This window comes from Hippocampus guttulatus, chromosome 3, assembly GCF_054856545.1.
Source record: "Hippocampus guttulatus isolate MCC_2025c chromosome 3, RoL_Hgut_1.0, whole genome shotgun sequence".
Taxonomy (NCBI): domain Eukaryota; kingdom Metazoa; phylum Chordata; class Actinopteri; order Syngnathiformes; family Syngnathidae; genus Hippocampus; species Hippocampus guttulatus.
The window spans coordinates 2,322,419-2,336,153 of record NC_141263.1 but is presented as its reverse complement, the minus strand read 5'-3'; the positions used below and the strand labels follow the sequence as shown (position 1 = coordinate 2,336,153).

Below are 13,735 nucleotides of genomic sequence, written 5' to 3'. Positions count from 1 at the left end.
TGGGGGGCACCCTGAACCCTTTGCCAGCCAATCGCAGGGCATACAGAGACAAACAACCGCGCTCACACTCATACCTCAGGACAATTTAGAGTGTTGCATTAAATTACCATTCATGTTTGTGGAATGTGGGAGGAAACCAGAGTGCCCGGAGAAAACCCATACAGGCACGGGGAGAACATGCAAACTCCATGCAGGGAGGCGGGAGGCAGAATAGAACCCTGCACCTGTGCACTGAGGTCAACACGCGAACTAAACGACCACCCGCCCATACAACAAACAAAACAACAAATTAATAACGAAGACCGAAGAAAGCACAAAAACAGTCTAGTCTCATGCTGAAACAAAGGTCAAAGAATAAAAATTTGTTTCAAAACGAGTTTTAAAGATGGGTAGCGAGGGGGCTTGCCTAATGTTCAGCAGCAGGTCATTCCAAAGAGAGGGACAAGCAACGAAAAAGGTTTGATCCCCACTGAGCCCCCGCTTAGTTCTCGATTCCTCGAACAATGTCTGGTCCGCAGACCTGAGGACTGCGTAGGGGCGGAGAAGCTCAGAGAGGTAAGCTGGGGCAAAGCCATTGAAAGATTTGAAAACAAATAGAATCTGAAAAAAAACCTCTCAATGTATCAGGAAACAGTGAAGGGATGCCAGAGTAGGAGTTATGTGCTCCGTCTTACGAGTACCAGTCAAGAGGCGAGCAGCAGCATTCTGGACCAACTGGAGACGCTTAATGGAGGATTGGCTGACTCCAAAGAAAGGTGCATTACAGTCATCCAGCCGAGATGTGACAAAGACATGAAGTACTCTTTCAAAATGCTGTTGAGGAAGGAGAGCCTTTACTTTTGCCAGCTGTCTAAGATGAAAGAAGCTGGATTTAACAACGGCACCAGTTTGCCGGTCCAATTTAAAATCACTGTGCAGTTTAAGACCCAAGTTTGAGACTGTTGACTTAAGATAAGGAGCCAGGGGGCCCAAGTACACAGGATGGGATGTACAAGGGCCCCTGAGACCAAACACTATCACATCTGTGTCCCTTTCATTGAAATTCAAGAAGTTTAGTGCCATCCAGGTCTTGATTACTTCCAGCCACGATACAAGTGGCCTTTATAAGAAAGTGTCTTTTTTCCTCAGCTGGACATTGATGTGAAAGTCATCCGCATACCAGCGGAAGGAAATACCATGCTTCTTTAAGATGCAACCCAAGAGGAGCAAATACAACAATGTCAGGAGAGTGTATCTCTAATCAGTGACAATTTAGCTTTTTTAAAAAAATTAATTTTAAACGATAGTTTGATTTGAGCAAGTATTGTATGCACATGTGCTAATTTGGTTAAGTGTAGTCGTTTTTTATAATTGCAATACGATTCAAATATATATTTTTATTCATGGAAGTAAAAAATATAGTGTGTGGACCTTTTAATTTGTTGGCTATTCTGTTCGTTAAAATTGATGATAGGTGTGCTGTCTGTCAATGTTGAAAAATGAATTGAGCAGCTCAGTTAGGTTTGGGGCTTGTGATGGTTTTGTTTGTGAGGTTTACCCTTTGATTCGGTAAAGACGGCATTTCCCATTTGCATTTTCTTGTTTTGTGTATTTATTTGGAGTTGTGATTCTTAATTTGCTGTTGTTTTATTCTTTTTTTACATTTGCTGTTCTTTTTTTGTTTTGTTTCGTCATTTCTTTTTGTGGTTTTGTTTTATGTTATGTGTCGTGTTTATGATTTTACTTTAAGTTAACTGTTTTGTTAAGCGCTTTTTTATAGCTGTAGCTGTATTGTATTGCATCTTTTGTTGTGTTTTGGATTTCAGGGCGATGTGGGTTCTGAATCTGTTGTGAAGGAGTGACTCTAGGTTTTTTGCTCTCAGTGGCACAGCGAGGCATTCGCTTGATACATTCGGCACAGTTTTTACGCTGGATGCTCTGCCAGACGCAATTCACCCATTTTACCTGGGCTTGTTATTTAACATATAACAGAATTGTCGTAGATATTCTCCCCTTGCAAAGGCGTTTTAACTTGGACGTCGTCGATGAGCCGACCAATCGTTTCCTCGCTATATTTTAAGAGAAGATTCCAATTGGCGCAGGAAACTGTTTTAGCCATCTGATTGGTTTAGAGTTTGACCAAACAATGCTGGACCCGCCCATTACTCTTCCGCTACGACGACGTTTTCCACCGACAGTGGAAAAAAATTGTTGAAGGAAAATGATCACCGGACCAAGTCTTTGGCAACTGTAAAGAGGAAATCCCAGTTCTTTCACCGGAATCCAATACACACCTCAAGAATAAAGATTGTTTGGTACGTAGCGCTATTTATCCTCATCGTTGATGATAGTTTGCATGAGTCCATTGCTTCCAGAATCATTGGTGTCAAATGACTAAAGTATTCTGCGAAACTACCATCATTTTTTTGTCGAAGTACACTTGCTCTATAGGTTGTGAAAAGAATAGGTCGAGATTTTGCTGATGCAATGAAGGCAGCTCCAGGAGTGTCTTTTCGCGGTGATCATTTGTTGACACAGATTGACTGCTTTTGCTATTTGGAAGATGTAAGTCGTACCAAGGAGCAAAAGTTATCCGTCCACAAATTGCACGTTCTACGGTGACATGTTGGACAAATCACCGTGGATCAAATAAGTCCCCCCCCCCCCCCCCCATATTGAATGCAGTAGTTGCTGGAAATGGCACATTACTACTTTTTACAGCTGAAATGTATATCTCTCAATATGGAGAAAATAGGAGGCGTTTATGTAACAATAATAGTTATACATTGACAACAGTATTCACCAAAAATCAGTTAAAACACTTCTCATTCTGATTGCTGTAGTAGATGGGAAAGAGGGGCCTCTATCATCTCAAATTTTCATCAGAAATGTCAAAGTAGGAGCCATTTTAACGACCAACACAGTCAACTGACAAAAACATTCACTGAAAGTCAGTCAAAAATAATTGTCTCATTCTGATTGCTGTTGTAGGTGGCAAAGGGAGGCCTCCAACTACTATATTCCAAATGCAGTTATAATAACAATAATAACAACAACAATAATACATTATATTTATAAAGCATCTTCCGTTTAGCCAAAATCTCAAAGTAAGACAAAGCATGCAAAAAACGAACAAAAAAAAAAGAGGTCAAATCCCAAAACAGTAAAATCTGAGAAAATAAAACCATATAGACAAAAGTTTGGAAAAGCCTGAGAAAACAAAGTCTAAAGGTTCTTGATAAAAGTCCAGAGGCTGATGATTCCTTAGATCAGGGGTTGGGAACCTATGGCTTGCGAGCCATATATGGCTCTTTTGATGATTGCATCTGGCTCGCAGATAAAAAAAAAATCTCGCTTGTTGATTAATGCATCCATCGATTGATTTTTCACCGCTCATTTCCTCATTCGGGCTGCATTTGGCTCCAGGAGCCATTTTGATTGGATGATACTGGCCAACGTTGCCGTTGCTGTGGAAACAGGTATACACCCCCTTTTGAATCAACCCGCTCGGCCATTAGCTCACAGCTAATCCTTAGCGAATAAGATGGCGAAAAGAAAAAAAGATGACGAGTTTGGTAGACTTCAGGACGAATGGACCAAAGGATTCGCCTTTGTGGAGAGAACGGGTTCTGCGGTGTGTCTCATTTGCAATGACAAAATACCAGAGATGTGTTCCTCGAGCCGGTCCTTGGCCTGATGAAATTCATCGATGGTATTTTGAAAATACCATCGATGAAACGGTCGAATGCAGAGCGGCACTTTGACACGCTCCATGCTACGTTCGCATGAAAACACTGTGCGAGAGACAGCCGAAAGGAAGCGCGCAAGCTACTGAGCAGTGTGCAAGCTAGCCAGCACTAACTTTGCATATGGACCCGGCAAGACTTTCATTCCGATAGTTTTGCTGGATTTTTAGCAATCGTGAGGAATGGAAAACCATTCACATTAATGGTGAGTATAATCACAAAATTATTTTAAAAAATACATTCAGAGGCTTATTATACTGCCATTTTGTTGAAATCACTTTTAAAATAGTTTTATACAGACATACTGTATATATATATATACATGTATATGTACGTATAGATATATATATCCGGCTCACTTGGTGAGCTATCCGGCTCACTTGGTAAGGCACCGGTTTGGCATACGGGAGACGGGGGTTCGAAATCCCGCTTGGGGCAAAAATTATCACATAACACCTTTCTTGGGCAAGACCCTTCACGCGAATGCCTAACTCATACAATGATGAGAGACAATAAAGCGAATGACGTCGCCCAGCCAAACAAGGTCTGCGTCAGGTGCTGGGGAACCAGAGCACCTTGATGAAAAATGGGCTACTGGAACAAAGGTGAGATTCGATAACATGGCTCTGTTGGAATGCTACTACTCAAGCAACCCTAGTCAGAGGGGTTACATTCAGAGAATGTGGGCTGAATGGTTACTTCGAAACCCACAGTCACGGTTGACCACGAAACAACTAGTAGCTCAGTGTTCCAACACAAACGGCAATTGCTGTCACAACTTGAGATTGATGAGGTACAACGCAGGTTCCATGGTGAAGGGCCCCAGGCAAAATTTAATTTTTTAATTTTATAAAATCCTCATCTCACCCCTTGGGTGGTGTCTGTCCCCCATTGCGCTCTGGTCCTCTACCAGAGGCCAGGAAGCTTGAGGATTCTGCGCAGTCTCCTTGCTGTTCCCAGCACTGCGCTTTTCTGGACTGAGATGTCGGATGTTGTTCCCGGGATCTGTTGCAACCACTGTGGATCAGGGAGTCTATGTCCCTTTCGCTCTTAGCACACAGGTTTATGTCATCCATGTAGAGGAGGTGACTGATCGTAGCTCCATTTCTGAGGCGGTATCCATAGCCTGTCTTGGCGATTACTTGGCTTAGGGGGTTCAGTCCTATGCAGAACAGCAGTGGGGAGAGTGCATCACCTTGGTATATGCCACATTTGATGGACACGTGGGTAAGTGGCTTGCCATTGGCTTCAAGTGTGGTTTTCCACATCCTCATCAAGTTTTCAACGAAGGCTCTTAGGGTCCTGTTCACCCAATACAACTCCAAGCATTCAGTGATCCATGTATGTGGCATCTAGTCGAGGCTTTCTTGTAATCAATCCAGGCTGTGCACAGGTTGGTATGTCGGGACCTGCAGTCTTGTGTGACTGTTCTGTCAACCAGGAGCTGATGTTTGGCTCCTCTGGTATCTCTGCCAATGCCCTTCTGTGCTTTGCTCATGTATTGATCCATGTGTCCACTTATCTTAGCCGCAATGATGCCTGACATGAGCTTCCATGTTGTGGAGAGACAAGTTATTGGCCGATAGTCGGATGGGACTGCACCCTTTGAGGGATCCTTCATGATCAGGATCGTTCGCCCTTCGGTTAGCCATCCTGGGTGAGTCCCATCCCTCAGCAGCTGGTTCATTTGTGCTGCTAGGCGCTCATGGAGTGTTGTGAGTTTCTTTAGCCAGTAGGTGTGGACCATGTCCGGGCCTGGTGCTGTCCAGTTCTTCATATCTGAGACTCTTTCCTGTATGTCTGCCACTGTTATGGTAACTGGGTTCTGTTCAGGGAGGTTGCTGTGCTCCTCTCTCAGGGTCACCAGCCATTGTGCACTGCTGTTATGTGCAACCTCCTTCTCCCATATGCCTTTCCAGTACTTTTCAGTTTCCAGTCTTGGTGGGTCAGCTCTGTTGTTAGTACCCTGCCACTCAGCGTACACTTTCGCAGGTTGTGTTGCGAACAGCCTGTTTATTCGTCTGGCCTCATTCTCTTTCGTGTACCGCTTTAGGCGGCTGGACAAGGCTTGGAGCCTTTGTTTGGCAGTTTCGAGGGCTTCAGGTATGGTCATCTGGATGTACCTCTCAGGTATCGGCCTTTTCATCACACCTCTCTGGGCCTCCGTCAATTGATTCACATCTTTCCGAGCCGCCTTGATCTTAGCCTCCAACCGTCTTTTCCGTCTTAAAGCCAAGCATCTCTAGGATCACTGATGCTGAAGCGTATATCAGCTCATTGGTTTCCGTGATCGTTACGGTAGGGATCGCCCTCAGTGCTGAATTCACACTTTCCATGAGACTTTCAGGTGGTACTTCACATAGCCGTTGTAATCGGTTTCTAGGTTGCCCAGCTTTCATTCTCGTCAGGTCAGTTGCTGCCTCGCTCAGCATTTCATTCATTGGGGCTGGCCTCCCAATCTCATCATCTGCATTCATTGGGGGTTGCCTCCCAATCTCTGGTATGACCATGTTTTCCTTTTTTAGTTTTGATTTTGAGCAGCAAATTTGAAGTTACATGTTGGTGCTCACCAGGAATGCATAAGCAAAATTGCACAAAGGCCTACAGGTATGTCAAATTTTCACTTGAAAGAATAGTGAACAATCTTGGGATTTTTTTCTGTGAAAGTTTCAAGTAGTGTGTACATTGAATATACTTCAACTTTAGCATGTTTAGTATAAAATGCTAACCCAATTTTGTAAGCAAATAGGGAATGGTATTTCAACAAAAAATGTTAAATTTTGTTGATAAAATTAATGATTTTAGGGCTTTAATAAAACCCATTAGCTTCCGGGGGCTTTGCCCCCTGGGCTCCCATCCGGGGCATTGCCTGCGGCCCCCAGACCTCCAGCTGATTTTCAGATTTTTTCATCACCAGCCACTCTAATCCCTGCCCTCTTTATATATGCCATTGTTTATTTTGGGTTCAAAATGTATCAGTATGCTGTGAGAAAGGTTTGAGTTCATATGGGTTGTAGTGAGGCTTCGTGCGTGCGTGCGTGCGTGTGTGTGTGTGTGTGTGTGTGTAGGCAAGCACACCCGATCCATTCACACCAAATCCAGCAGATATTCACAGCTTGCTTCTTCCCTCTAGCCATAAACTCCCTAAACAGGATCCCAAATCTATAGTGGCTCTTTGCAATTTTGCACACCGCTGTGAAACAGTATTACCACAATAGTCATTGTAGCTCCAGCTCTGTACATTTTAGAACAATTGTCACTGATCTATATTCCACAGCTCTAGACACTTTAAAGCGCTCAAGGACTTTCTGTACAATTGCACACTTAAAGTTGTTCTTCAAATACCGCTACTGCTCACTTTAAAATGGTTTGAAAACAGTCATCATTAAGAGGTGGGACGGGGATGCTAGGCATTTCCAGCCATTTTATCTTCATGGTTCTTTGTTAGGGCGTGAAGTACACACAGGACAGAGGAGTTGTCCAATGTGCGAGGTTAAATAGGCAATGCATCAGGCTGTGTGTTGATGTGACAGAGGGACAAGGATTTGGAAAACGTTATGAAAAAGACCGGGTAAGTTTTTTCGCTGTGGGGCCAACCGAGGAGATGGTTTGGATGGGGAACACGATTATCATGGCTAAGAGAGTAAGGAGACAGGTAGTTGTGCGTAAAATCACACTTATCGGGTTGGTAGTCGCCAGGGTTCATCTGGGTTGGATGATTGGCAGTGACAGTGGTTTGGTCAGACATCAGGTGTATGGCCCGTGTCGCCCTGTGGTGTAGCCGAGAAGGATACCTCAGCACTTCCGTCAATGATGTCTTTTTTTGATGGCGGAGACTTTTTGCCAAATGGAAGAGAAAGACTGTGACAGATTTATGGAGTATGAAATTAGAGCGTCCTCACAGAGAGGAGCACTTCTTGACAGTCATGTTTGGGAGGGTGCCAGTATGAGGAGACAAAGAATGTCTGTCTCACACTGCCCCGGAGAGGGGTCCACATTAAAAAAGTTGACAACGTATTGAAGAAGAACAGAACCTGGGCACAGTTCGAGAGAAGAAAGGCTGTGGGCAAGAGCTTCACAAAAGAGGGTGGGAATACAGGTCGACCCTTGACAAAGCAGGGTCCGAGTGTAACCTTTGCAATAAAAGTTGAAAGCGAACCAGAACTGAGAGTCCGGGTGAACCGGAGCAGAGAAGAATGCGTTGGAAAGGTACACCACAGAAAACGAGGGAGAATGATCTGAACAAGTGGTCAGTCTTTGATGAGACCAATGTCATATTTGTGGGCGGCCCAGAGTGAAGTGGGCACCTGAGCCAAAAGTGGCGAGTCATCACCAAATGTCAGCGAGCTGGACGGAATCACCCGCTCTCGAATTTATACAGTACAATACAATACATGCTGATTTATATAGCGCTTTCACAACAGCGGCACCTCTCCGTGAGCCGTCACCTTACCGTGGTGGAGGGGTTTGTGTGTCCCAATGATCCTAGGAGCTAGGTTGTCTGGGGCTTTATGCCCCTGGCAGGGTCACCCATGGCAAACAGGTCCTAGGTGAGGGACCAGACAAAGCACGGCTCACAAAGCCCCTTATGATAAAGAAAATCGATGGCACTCAGTTTCCCTTGCCCGGACGCGGGTCACCGGGGCCCCCCTCTGGAGCCAGGCCTGGAGGTGGGGCTCGTTGGCGAGCGCCTGGTGGCCGGGCCTACACCCATGGGGCCTGGCCGGGCTCAGCCCGAAGAGGCAACGTGGGTCCCCCTTCTCATGGTCTCACCACCCGTGGGAGGGGTCAAAGGGGTCGGGTGCAATGCGAGCTGGGCGGCAGCCAAAGGCGGGGACCCTGGCGGTCCGATCCTCGGCTGCAGAGGCTAGCTCTTGGGACATGGAATGTCACCTCTCTGGCAGGGAAGGAGCCCGAGCTGGTGTGTGAGGCAGAGAAGTTGCGACTGGATATAGTCGGACTTGCCTCCACACACAGCCTGGGTTCTGGTACTAGTTCTCTCGAGAGGGGTTGGACTCTCTTCCACTCTGGAGTTGCTCACGGTGAGAGGCGCAGAGCAGGTGTGGGCATGCTCATTGCCCCCCGGCTCAGTGCCTGTACATTGGGGTTCACACCGGTAGACGAGAGGGTTGCCTCCCTCCGCCTTCGGGTGGGGGGACGGGTCCTGACTGTTGTTTGTGCATATGCACCAAACAGCAGCTCAGCATACCCACCCTTTTTGGAGTCCTTGGAGGGTGTGCTGGAGAGTACTCCTGCTGGGGACTCCCTTGTTCTACTGGGGGACTTCAATGCTCACGTGGGCAATGACAGTGAGACCTGGAGGGGCGTCATTGGGAGGAACGGCCCCCCCGATCAGAACTCGAGCGGTGTTTTGTTATTGGGCTTCTGTGCTCGTCACGGACTGTCCATAACAAACACCTTGTTCAAACATAAGGGTGTCCATATGTGCACTTGGCACCAGGACACCCTAGGCCGTAGTTCGATGATCGACCTTGTGGTTGTATCATCGGATTTGCGGCCGCATGTTTTGGACACTCGGGTGAAGAGAGGGGCGGAGCTGTCAACTGATCACCAGCTGGTGGTGAGTAGGCTCCGATGGTGGGGGAAGATGCCGGTCCGTCCTGGCAGACCCAAACGTATTGTGAGGGTTTGTTGGGAGCGTCTGGCGGAATCCCCTGTCAGAAGGAGTTTCAACTCCCACCTCCGACAGAGCTTTTCCCATGTTCCGGGAGAGACGGGAAACATTGAGTCAGAGTGGACCATGTTCCGTGCCTCGATTGTTGAGGCGGCCATTCTGAGTTGTGGCCGTAAGGTGGTTGGTGCCTGTCGTGGCGGCAACCCTCGTACTCGCTGGTGGACACCAGCAGTAAGGGATGCCGTCAAGCTGAAGAAGGAGTCCTATCGAGCCTTTATGGCCTGTCGGACCCCAGAGGCAGCTGACGGGTATCGACTGGCCAAGCGGAACACGGCTTCGGTGGTCGCCGAGGCAAAAATCAGAGCGTGGGAAGAGTTCGGCGAGGCCATGGAAGCCGACTTCCGGACGGCTTCGAGGAAATTCTGGTCCACCATCCGACGTCTCAGGAGGAGGAAGCAGTGCACCACTAACACTGTGTACAGTGGGGATGGGGCACTGCTGACTTCGACTCGGGACGTTGTGAACCGGTGGGCAGAGTACTTCGAAGACCTCCTCAACTCCACCAACACATCTTCCTTGGAGGAAGCAGAGTCTGAGGACCCTGAGGTGGGCTCTGTGGTTGAAGTCACCGATGTGGTTAAAAAGCTCCTCGGTGGCAAGGCCCCAGGGGTGGATGAGATCCGCCCGGAGTTCCTCAAGGCTCTGGATGTTGTGGGGCTGTCCTGGTTGACACACCTCTGCAACATCGCATGGTCATCGGGGAGAGTGCCTCTGGATTGGCAGACCGGGGTGGTGGTCCCTCTTTTTAAAAAGGGGGACCGGAGGGTGTGTTCCAACTACAGAGGGATCACACTCCTCAGCCTCCCTGGTAAGGTCTATTCAGGGGTGCTGGAGAGGAGGGTCCGTCAGGAAGTCGAGCCTTGAGGAGGAGCAGTGTGGTTTTCGTCCCGGCCGTGGAACAGTGGACCAACTCTACACCCTTAGCAGGGTCCTCGAGGGTATGTGGGAATTCGCCCAACCAGTCTACATGTGTTTTGTGGACTTGGAGAAGGCGTTTGACCATGTCCCTCGGGGAGTTCTGTGGGGGGTGCTTCGTGGGTATGGGGTACCTAACCCCCTGATACGGGCTGTTCGGTCACTATACCACGGATGTCAGAGTTTGGTTCGCATTGCCGGCAGTAAGTCGGAATCGTTTCCAGTGAGGGTAGGACTCCGCCAAGGCTGCCCTTTGTCGCCGATTCTGTTCATAACCTTTATGGACAGAATTTCTAGGCGCAGCGGAAGCGTTGAGGGGGTCCGTTTTGGTGGCCTCAGTATTGCATCTCTGCTTTTTGCAGATGATGTGGTGCTGTTGGCTCCTTCAAACAGGGCTCTCCAACTCTCACTGGAGCGTTTCGCAGCTGAGTGTGAAGCGGTTGGGATGAAAATCAGCACCTCCAAATCTGAAACCATGGTCCTCAGTCGGAAAAGGGTGGAGTGCCCCCTCCGGGTCGGGGGGGGAGATCTTGCCCCAAGTGGAGGAGTTCAAGTATCTTGGGGTCTTGTTCACAAGTGAGAGCAGGAGGGAGCGAGAGATCGACAGGCGGATCGGTGCAGCGTCTGCTGTGATGCGGACGTTGTATCGGTCTGTCGTGGTGAAGAAGGAGCTGAGCCAAAGGGCGAAGCTCTCAATTTACCGGTCGATCTACGTTCCAACCCTCATCTATGGTCACGAGCTATGGGTCGTGACCGAAAGAACGAGATCCCGGATACAAGCGGCCGAAATGAGTTTTCTCCGCAGGGTGTCCGGGCTCTCCCTTAGAGATAAGGTGAGAAGCTCGGTCATCCGGGAGGGGCTCAGAGTCGAGCCGCTTCTCCTCCACATCGAGAGGAGCCAGATGAGGTGGATTGGGCATCTGATTCGGATGCCTCCGGAACGCCTCCCTGGTTAGGTGTTTCGGGCATGTCCCAACGGGAGGAGACCCCGAGGAAGACCCAGGACACGCTGGAGAGACTATGTCACCCAGCTGGCCTGGGAACGCCTCGGGATCCCCCGGGGAGAGCTGGAAGAAGTAGCTAGGGAGAGGGAAGTCTGGGCTTCCCTGCTAAAGCTGTTGCCCCCGCGACCCGGCCCCGGATAAGCGGTAGAAGATGGATGGATGGATGGATGGACAACAGCGGCAGCTGTAACAAAGCGCTTAACAAAACAGTTAACATAAAGTAAAATAATAAACACAACACATAACATAAAACACGGACAGTCGTGCAGTCCTAACCACTTTTCCGTCACATGCTTTGTTGTTTGAAGCAGTTTGAGATGAAAGAGGAGAGAATCAAAGTGTCCTTTAACCAGTGGATCAGAGACGTCATACTCAAAATGTGCACACGTCGGCTACAAGCTAAGTTTCAAAGTCAACAAGAAGCTGTAGCATCCATTGACGAAAAGAGAGATTGGTTCACTTCTCCTGTCCCATGGAAATCCATTTCAATTCCAAGCGGCGACTCTCAGTTCCAAATACGCATCGGCGCTCTGCGCCAACGCTCCTCTCTCCTCATCCTCATCCTCAACTTCAGCAGCCATCCATCCAGCCGCACCAACGCCGACTGTGCAACAGCGCAGACATAGCCACTGAACAAAACGGGGTTGTGAAAAATGCTGCCCATTACAGGCGCAAAAAAACACAAGCGCCCCAGGTCTGTCCAGCACCGACAGTCAATGGCGCCAACATTCCTCCCAATCAAAATCTGTGCTGGTACAGGCGTGCTGCCGAGAAGGCGCAACCACCAAGCACAGATACTTCTCCTTTGACGAATGTCGTGGCCAAAAAGTGCTGAAAACAGTCCATATCAGGTCCACACGATGAAACAACAAACAACATGTGACAAAACAAAAGACAAAAACACCAAAAAAGAACAAAAAAGCAAGGCTCTTGAAGCGCACTTGCCAAAGGCTGCCTACTCGGGCGCCATCTTGGAAAAAAAAAAAAAAAGAGGTAGGAGTTCTTCATATTTTGTGAAGAAGGTTGCGCAGTCCAATTCTCGTAGTCCAGTTGGTCCAGAACCACTGGAGACGTTTAATGGAGAATTGGCTGACTCCAAAGTAAAGTGCATTACAGTTATCCAGCCGGGATGTGATGAAGGCATGAATTACTGTTTCAAAATGCTCATGAGAAAGGAGAGGTTTTACTTTAGCCAGCTGCCTAAGATGAAAGAAGCTGGATTTAACAACAGCACCAATTTCCCAGTCCAATTTAAAATCACAATCCAGTTTAAGACCCAAGTTTCAGACTGTTTAAGATAAGGAGCCAGGGGCCCCAAGTCTGTAGGTCATCCAGGTCTTGATTTCCTCCAGGCAGGATAAACGTAGTTTCAATGAGAAAGCGTCTTTTTTGCTCAGCGAGACATATATCTGACAGTCTTCTGCATAGCAATGGAAGGAAATACCATGTTTCTTTCATGTCTTTCATGAACCCTATGGAACACCACACGACAGTGGGGCAGTTCGTGACTCAGAGCAACCCAGGCTAACACAAAAGTCTCTGTTAGCTAAATAGGACAGAAACCAGTCAAGGGCATTTCCACCAATGCCCACCAGGTGTTGCGAGCCAACAGATACTGTGATCCATGGTATTAAATGCTGTAGTCAACTCCAATAAAATCAGACCCACTCTATTTGCCAAGAGGATGTTATTAAAAACTCGTTATAGATGCATCATCTTGAAACCTGACTGGAAGACCTCTGAGATGTTATGTTCATCCAAAAAGATTTTAAATGCATGTCCACCACTTTTCCCAGATTTCTTAAATGAAAGGCAGCTAGAAAATGGGCCTAAAATTTGATTTGGCAGTGCATCTTGAACAAGGCCAGATTTCTTGAGCAAGTGTTTCGTCACAGCATGCTTAAACTGTTGGAGCGCTATACCAAAAGACAGACTGCTGTTGATAATGAACAAGACCAATGTACCAATACTCTGGATAACATCCTTAAAGAAATGCGGAGGAACAGAGTCACAAGGGGAGCCAGATCGCTTGGTCCAACAAACCACATCCTCTAAAAATGTCAAATACACAGCTTCAAAAGAACTTAACACAGCTGAACACAGAAAATGGATCGAAGGGGCAAACGTGGTATTTGAAAGAGTCATTGCTGAAGAAAACCTATCAATGAAAAACTGAAGGAATCTGTTCATTTCGGTCGAAGAGTTTGAGCAAATAGGCTGATGGGATTTAAGTACAAAAGCAATAGTTTTGAATAGTACACATGGACTTTGACGGTTAGCCTGAATTAGTTTTGATAAATGTTCTCTTTTGGCCTCTTTCACCTTGATCTGCTAGTTACGCCAGCAGTCTTTCCATATTAGACAAGAGACCTGCATCTTGTTACGTTCGGCTTTAG

General features: G+C 47.4%; 1 protein-coding gene across 4 annotated transcripts in view; it reads left to right on the top strand.

The window, feature by feature from the left end:
• The first annotated feature begins 2,156 nt into the window (after positions 1 to 2,156).
• Positions 2,157 to 13,735, top strand: part of ccdc102a (coiled-coil domain containing 102A) — a 76,322-nt gene continuing 64,743 nt past the window's right edge. For all 4 annotated transcript variants that reach the window (XM_086106204.1, XM_086106202.1, XM_086106205.1 and 1 more), the window contains exon 1: positions 2,157 to 2,294. The gene's annotated coding sequence lies outside the window, so the exon portion shown is untranslated. The remainder of the gene's footprint in view (positions 2,295 to 13,735) is intronic.